General features: G+C 40.4%; 1 pseudogene; it reads left to right on the forward strand.

Annotated features, from left to right (window-relative positions):
- The first annotated feature begins 2043 nt into the window (after positions 1–2043).
- On the forward strand, positions 2044–2161 carry LOC111918603 (5S ribosomal RNA; annotated as a pseudogene).
- The last annotated feature ends 6970 nt before the right edge of the window (positions 2162–9131 follow it).

Consider the following 9131-nt stretch of genomic DNA (forward strand, 5'->3'; position numbering starts at 1 on the left):
TCAGTCTTGGGAGTGGCATAGCCTGATCAACTATGCTGGTCCGAGGAGTGATTAGCATATGCCCAAGAATGGTTGTGATGTGGCAACAAGTCTAAAAATTTACCAACACTACCATAATGAAATACCATATGGGTATTTGATGTTACTATAAGTACTTTATACTTGAGAACTAAAGAAAAAGAGGATCTTCATTACTAGGTCAATAGTTGCTAAATGGATACATTAAGGTTATATGTAACTAGGATGATATAGACTCAGAATCTGTGAAATTTTGCTTTACCCCTGTTCCTCGTGAATTTGGAGTTAAGGTCACTTATTCGAAGGCCTATCCTGTTTGATTACATAAAATCGGTATGCACTTTACAAATAGTGATGTAACTAATAAAGATCTTCTTATAATTATCTAGTTAGTTCGTCTAAATAACTACTTCTTGACTCCAACTCTCGCGTAGATAACATGGCTGGATTCCATCCCCACGGCAACCCGTACCTTCCGAACGAAGTCATTGCTGGATGGTGTGGAGAAGAACCAGAGAATAATCATCCTATCCCTTTGAATGATCACCATGATGAAGACCTTTCGGATGGTGTTAAATCCGAACCTGAATGTAGCTCCCATTCCAAATCCTAACCCTTGTCTGAATTTTCATGGTCCGACGCCTCCTTGGGTAGGATGCTTGGAAACATGGAGCGAAGATCAAGATCAGTCTACGCCGTTTAATGGAGACCGAAGCTTCTACAACGTAAACGAAGGGAGGTCAGTAAACAGAGTTCTACCAATCCTGATCCGTAGAGTTGCCCGAAGCGAAATTTAGGGCATGACGACTCTCCAACGTATCGCAGAGGTTGATGCCAATGCGAGAATACATACCCTCCATACCAATCGCCTTGAAAAAACTCACGAGAGATCTGAGAGAAACCATGAAACCCTACTGCAAGCCCTGGCTGAAACTCGAGCCGAAGTCATAGAGCTCTGAGTACGTCAGAGGATGTACGAAAGATACCTACTTGATATGGAACGTCAACTAGCTGAACTAAGGGTTCACCATAGGGGTGACCGTCGCCGTTAAGAGATACTTTACTTTCCTTCTTTGTTTTAAAGAACCGTGTTCCTGTCTATGTTCTGTGTAGCACTTTCCTATGTGACTACCTTGTACTGAAAGTCCTTTTAGATAGACCTTTATGCCGTCAAGGACCTTTTCTACTATAGATGTGATGTAAGACCTACTGCAGGGTCAATTTTACCGAACTTATTACATCTTAAACATCGATGATATTGACTGTCGGCTAACTTTCGTGTCACGCTTTTGGCTCAAATACTCTCATCACACTTTCATTGGAGTCTATCTGAAACTTGCTATAGTCAAGTCTTTGGACTATAGTAATTTAACTCCGGAATCATTTTCAAGCCTCTTTCAAAGGTTGGATCATGTTATCCACTAACCTATAATACCTCGGTTTGAACGACAAACGTCTTGAGACCATTCTACGAACTTACTTCTACTCCTTGCTAAGGACTGCATCATAGGGATGTAGGTCGGACCTTCGTAAACATACTTACATTCCGTACTAGGACTGCATCATAGGGATGTAGGTCAAACCTTCGAGATCATACTCTTACTTTTTCATTAAATGATCGGCGTACATCCAAGGTCAATAGTAGCCTTTACTAGGAAATCTTAGTTCATCGAAATAGATTCGTAAGAAGATTATTATTGTGACTTTCCTCGCTTATACATTCCCGAGTTATATATAAAGAAGACCTGGTAGACAATAGAATGTGAGATTTCTAACTTAGTTTCTTTTCCTCTTTGTGATGTGGGACTAGAGTAGAATCACACATCTTATTATCCGCCCCGTCTTGGTTATATCATAACGTGTATAAGCTAAGTTTTTATGTATAATAACTCCCCTCTTGGCCAGAATCAAAATGTTACAAGAACCGTCCGGACAGTTTAACGACTACTCAGCAACAAAATGAAAAGACCAAGCTTCTCACCTTTGGGAGCTCTGGTCTTATTCTTCAAGAAGACAGAATTCAGTGGGTGCGATCATACCAGCACTAATACACTGGATCCCATCAGAACTCTGCAATTAAGCATTCATGGGCGAGAGTAGTGCTAGTATGGGTAACATTTGGGAAGTCCGCGTGGTGCATAACTCAACAGGACTTCCATTAGAAATCATTACCCTCTGCCTCGCATAGATGAGTCGGTTGACCAACCGCAAAGAACTATTTACCTTTCAGAAACAGACCTGAGATCCGAATATCACCAGCTGCGAGTGTTAGTGAAGGATGTTCTTAGGACAATCTTCCAAACTCGATACGGAAACTACGAGCCGTAGTGATACCCCTCGGATAGGACCAATACGCCTGTAGTAATCATGAACTTCATGAATAGGTAAGAAGGAAATCATAAAGAGCATCTACAATGAACCATGGAAACTTACGACCAGAGGAGCTTTACGCGAAGTTCTCTAAATATGAGTTTTAGAATTGAAGAGTCGAATTCCTAAGACACACTATTAGTGATGTAGGAATTCTTGAGGACCTTTCCAAAGGTCAAAACCACTAAGAATTTGTCAACACCACAGACACCGACGAGATTTCGCCAAATTCTAGGTCTTGCTGACCTACTGTCGAGAGTTCATCCAGAACTCCTCACGAATCACGAAACCTCTTATGAATTTGACTTAGAAGGGAGTGGCCCTTGACTGGGAAGACAAGCAAAAGGAAGAAAACCTTGGAATTCCAAGTGAGAGGCCAAATTATTTTTGAATTCTCACTATGGGAAGGCTTAATACGCTTCGGAAAGCGTGGTAAGCTAAATCCAAAATAGTTAAGACCTCCGAGATTCTTGCCAGAATCGGTCCTGTATCTCACAAACCCAGCCTACACCACGAACTCAGTAATGTACATCTTACCCTTCACGTATCGAACTTGAAAAACATACCTTTCCGTCAGGACTCTCGTAATCCCACTCGACGAGATCCTCGCCTTCGTAGAAGAACCGTAGTGACCCTCGACCGAGAGGTCAAGCGGACGAAGCAACGCCGCCTCCCATTAGTGAAGGTTCGTTGGGATACCAACCGAGGACCAAATTTCACTTATGTGCATGAGAAGCAATCAATTAGGAAGTATCCGGACCTCTTGACTCGATCATTCATACCTACTTCCTTACTTAAAATTCTAATTTCGGGACGAAATTCCCTCTAACAGGGGGATGATGTGACAACCCGAAATTTCTATTCTGTACAACATACCAAGTCAATAGAAAGTCAAACTCATTCCTGCTATCATTCAGCACAATTTAGAGTCCGTTTGAGAGTTCTGAGCCTTGTACACTTAAGGAAGAGTGTCGGGGTTTATCTGCTAAATTTATAGCACAAAGACCGAGCCTTAAGCACATTAACCATGAGTTCACGGCCACCACATGGGAGTTTACGGCCGTAAACTCCATGTGGGCCGTAAACTCACCTTATATGGTGAAGATGAAGACCATTTGTCCATTTCTTTCATTTCCTTGGCCCAAATCCTCTCAAGTACCATCCCGATCTTCAAAACTCGTAAGTTTCTTGCCCTAACTAGTTGATATCTTAGATGATCTAGTAATCTTACATGATTTCATCTGTGAAATCATTCCATTTTGTAGATTTTCAAGATCCACCAAGAACACATACTAGTGTTCTTGGCCAAAACCGACCATTCAAGCTCCTAGATCGTAAGTACTCTTGATCCAACTCATTGTACACTAGGTTTATCATGTTTAGAGCTTAGAAAACATAAGAAATCAAGGGATTCAAGGAGTTTACGGCCAATGCATGTTCTTGGGCCGTAAACCCCTTTTAAGGGTGCAAATGACACCCTAACACCCTAGTAAGCCTTGGATATTAGCATAGAACCTTACACCATTGAACTAGGGACTCCAATACACGAAATGGTACTCCTTACCATGAGTTTACAGCCATAAACTCATGGGGGAGTGGTCCCAGGTCCGTGAACACCATACTAGGTCATTTTAGGACCTTAAACCCACCCAAACACTTGGTTAAAGCTTTGGAACACTTAACCACTTAAGCCCTTAGAGTTTTAAGCCACTTTTTGTGACATCCCCATTTCCACGGCCAGAAAAGACCGATTTGTTTATACTTTGTTTATAAATCAGAGTGATCGTTTAAAGAAAACGGTTGCGGAATTTGTTCCCAAAGTAAAATATGATAACCATTTATCAAAACGTTTCTCAAAGAGAATGTATTTTCATTAAATAATAAAACCTCGGGATGTCATGTTCCGATACAGACCAAAAGTATAAACAATATAAAATAGACCTTACAACAGTTATTCATAACTACTGGCCTATAATCCAAAATCTCTCGTCAAGTCCACCAACTTATACTCTTGTGCCATTACCTGTAATGCAAAGAAAACCGAGTGGGTCAGGCTTGGGAGCCTGGTGAGCATATAGGGTTTTCAACCCACAATAATATAATTATTATATTCAACCATCAAACAATCAACTCAATTACCCATCCCTATTATCTTTCTTAGGATTTTACCCTAGGAATTCAACTACTCGTCATTCATTCATTCCTAAGGATTGACCTAAGGAATTTACACAAACTTCCATTGCTACATAAGGCGCATCTGCCAGCATTATCCTTTAAGCGCCTCTGCCAGGATTACGTCATACACTATGAGGCGCGACTGCCAGGTTTATGACATTCTCTTTTAGGCGCATCTGCCAAGATTATCTTATAAGCGCATCTGCCAAGATTATCCTATAAGCGCATCTACCATTGTTATGACAATCTCTATTTGGCGCATCTGCCAAGATCACGACATTCACTACTTGGTGCATCTACCGATATTGTTCTCAAGCGCATCTGCTAGTTTTATGACATTCTTTAATTGGTGCATCTACCAATATCATTCTTAATCATCTTTCATACCTCATCATTTTATCACATACCAACTATCTCATCTACCCATGTTCTACCCAACATATTTGTAGATATAAAATACATATACAGTTTAACTCATTTAAAAACTATATAAAACATCTATTCCACACTCATCTCAAATAAACAACAATATATAAACACATAGCACGTATTTTATAACAAATACTTCATGTTTATGTGTTAAAAGAAAGTAACTACACACCCACACATATAAACAACAATATACTTAATACACTCGAACCATACTTGTATTATTATCGTGTTTATGAAAGGTAGTATACACTCACTTGATCAGAAGATGATCGGACAGCACTACGACTTGCAGAAGTAGTATTCTTCGGTAGATCTGGAAGATCTCCACAAAAACCGGACTTCTCGCGGGCAGAGCTTCGGCTCGGGAATCGCACTTCACGGGATCTCGGGAGCGTAAAACTTCCTTCTTAACTTGGATATGAGACCCGGGGTGTCGGGATGGCTTCGGGGGTTTACACGCAGAGCTTCGGCCCAAAAACGAGGAGAAATGAGCAAATAAGCCCGGAACCCTCGCATCCTATTTATAGGAGGCTGGAGCCTCGGAGTATGCGGGGCGTACTGGTCTGAAATTGTCATTGCGTTCGTCATCCGAAGAAATCGAGTGCGAAGGTCGTCATGCTTCGTTGTACGCGGGGCGTACAGCAGTACGCTGGGCGTACTTCGGATATGCCCGGTGACTCCCCCTTCGGATAATACCGGGTTTTATAATTAAATTTAAATATTAATTATTTAATAAACTTCGGAAATTCATATCTTCTTCATAAAAACTCCGTTTTCGACGTTCTTTATATCCACACGTAGGTGAGACTACGCTCTACAACTTTCGTTTAGACTTCGTCGGCTAATTTTGACTTTATTTTTATTATTTGTTTTTAGTAGGCCCGGACAGGAAAACTTCGTTATAAATTCGTAACTTCTTCGTTTGACGTCCGTTCTCGCCTAACTTTTCATCGCTTCGATACCAACAACGAGATCTTCGATTCTCGTTTAGATTGTTTCGGCTAAAAACCGCTCGATCTCAAATCGAGTATTTCGGGCTGCATACCGCTAAGTCGAAACTTAGAAAAATCATAACTTCCTCTTACGAAGTCAGATTTGGGCGTTCTTTTTATGCACGCTCATGGTTTAACGTATTATACGACCTTCATTTAGATTGCTAAGGCTAAATATCACTCTAACGTAAATTCACTTTTTACGTCGCGCTGTGTCGTGCCGATTCTGTCGCGAAACTTTGACATGTCATAACTTCTTCGTTATAACTCGGATTTCGGCGTTCTTTATATGTACGGAATCCTTGTAACATATACTACAACTTAGTTAAGATTATTCATTCTAAATAATCTTTCATCAAAAATTCATTTTTGACGCCTATCGTCTCTAAATTGACTAGCCCTGATCTACGGACGTTACACTTTTGGTGACCAATTGAGAGTTTATGGCCAGGAGTTTACTCCCCTGGGCCGTAAACTCCAACACACATGGTCTTTGGACCATAAACTCCCGTATGAGGCTTTGCACTCTTTTGTTGCAACCCGATAGCCTCCTAGCACTTGACCAAAGTGTTTTCCTCGCAATAGGATGTTTTTACATGATTAATTAGTGTTAAAATCACTAATTGTTTATATACATATGTCTTCATATGTAATTAGGATCATTGTGTGTCTAAGTCTTCACTTGACACCAAGCACTTATCCGACACGTCCTTCCGATCCGCTCACTGCAGGTGAGTTCATACCCCTTGAATTAACCTTTTAAATGTTTCTACATGTTTTTAAATGATTTATGGGGGGGGGGGGGGGAATACAAGTTGAATCATGTTAGTTATTATATCAATCACATGTGATTAATAACTAACATGCAAATGGATTTACTATACGTTAACCGTTTTACCAAACGGATTTCTTCAAATGATTTTCATAAACGTTTTATATGTTTAAAACTCTTTATTAAACTGTTCATTATACACTGTATGTTTCATTTCAAACTCTTTTACAATTGTGTTTCAAACAAAGGTTTCTTTATACTTAAACTGTTTTATCAAACAAATACTTTCAAACCGTTTTATAAACTGACATCAAGTCGATCTTTTCTTAGATATTAATCTTTTTCAAAGGTTTTACAAAATTTCTTTTATGCTTTTATATTATCAAATGCATGCCTGTGTATGTATAGTTATATAAGTAATGCACTTAGGAAGGCTAACCCGCTCTATTTCCTTTTCCCCGTTGGGATGTGGTCTGGTGGGTATCGGGTATCCGTCCGAAGGTCGTTTAACTATCAGTTATATATCATGTATACATATAGAGACATAAAAGTTTTCCTCAGTCAGTTCAGTACCTTTGGGTAGCAAAGGCATACTTCACTTATACATGTACACCATTAGTAACTATTATAGGTATAGTTAATTAGGAGATACTACTTACTATTCCACGTATAAGGAATCACACAAGAGTCAGTTCATTCATGACTCTCTACTAATACATTACATGTTACATGAGTACGTTTACATAGATACACTTACATGAGTACGTTTACATAGATACGCTTACATGAGTACATTTACATGGATACATTTTCATGAGTACATTTACATGGATACATTTACATGAGTACATTTACATGAGTACATTTACATGGATACATTTACATGAGTACATTTACATGAGTACATTTACATAGATACGTTTACATAGATACCCTGTTGAAAGCATGCCTATATATTTATAGTTATATAAGTAATGTTTAAAGGACTTAGGAAGGCTAACCTACTCTATTTCCTTTTCCCCGTTGGGATGTGGTCTGGCGGGTGTCGGGTATCCGTCCGAAGGTCGTCTAGATACTTAGTTATATATCATGTATACATATATGGACATAATAGTTCCTTTTAGTCAGCTCAATACCTTTGGGTAGCAAAGGTATACATTCATATATCCCTAGTTGGATACTTTTACATGGAGTCCGTTACGTAGATATTATATGATGGGTTACTGTTACATATCATATGTATAGATACTGTTATATAATTCCCCTTCTTATCTTTATTTTGTGATACAATCACATAATCGACGAGATAGACTGGACATAATATCCTAGTACCAAAGGATACTTTGCGGGACTAACCATTCCTAGAATCTCAGTTATCTACAGAGGTAAATTCACATCCTCGGATGTCTACAGTTGATACCATTATAGGTATACTTTAAGGGACTAACTATTCCTATACCCAACTATTAGCAACAGAGGTAAATGTACATCTACGGATGTCTTCAGCCTCGAAGTCATGATCTGGAAATAACTCTGGATACTGATTTTGCATCTCGGACGCCGGCTCCCAAGTCAACTCGGACCCTCTCCGATGTTGCCACTGGACCTGAACTTGGGGTACCTCTTTGTTCCTCGGAACCTTCACCTTTTGATCCAAGATTGCAATCGGTCTCTCAATATAATTCAGGATCGCATCCACCTGAATGTCCTCTAATGGCACCACTACCGTCTGATCGACTACACACTTCCTCGGCTGAGACACGTGGAAGGTGTTATGAATATGACTTAACTCTACAGGTAGCTCCAAAAGGTACACTACCTTACCCACTCTGGCGGTCATCCTGAAAGGACCGATGTATCGGGGCCCCAACTTGCCCTTCTTCCTAAATCGGATCACCCCTTTCCACGGGGATACCCTCAGGAGGACAAAATCTCCAACCTGAAACTCAAGCTCGGATCTTCGCCTGTCTGCGTATCTCTTCTGGCGACTCTGGGCCATCAGTAACCTCTGTCTGACCTGTTGAATCTGCTCAGTCGTCATGAGCACTATCTCAGTGCTACCCATCACTCGCTGCTCCACCTCTCCCCAACAGATTGGTGTTGGACACCTCCTCCCATAAAGAAGCTCAAAAGGAGGTATACCAATACTGGAATGGTGGCTGTTGTTGTAAGAAAACTCAACCAATGGCATATATGTGTCCCAACTTCCACCGAAGTCCATAACACATGCTTGAAGCATGTCCTCGAGCGTCTGAATCATCTGCTCACTCTGCCCGTCTGTCTGGGGGTGGTTGTGACAACCCGAAGTTGTCTATCGCTGAAACTCGTTCTACCCGTAAAAATCCGCCCTTATCAATTCGTTCCGATTTCGT

This window comes from Lactuca sativa, chromosome 3 (assembly GCF_002870075.4).
Source record: "Lactuca sativa cultivar Salinas chromosome 3, Lsat_Salinas_v11, whole genome shotgun sequence".
Lineage (NCBI taxonomy): Eukaryota > Viridiplantae > Streptophyta > Magnoliopsida > Asterales > Asteraceae > Lactuca > Lactuca sativa.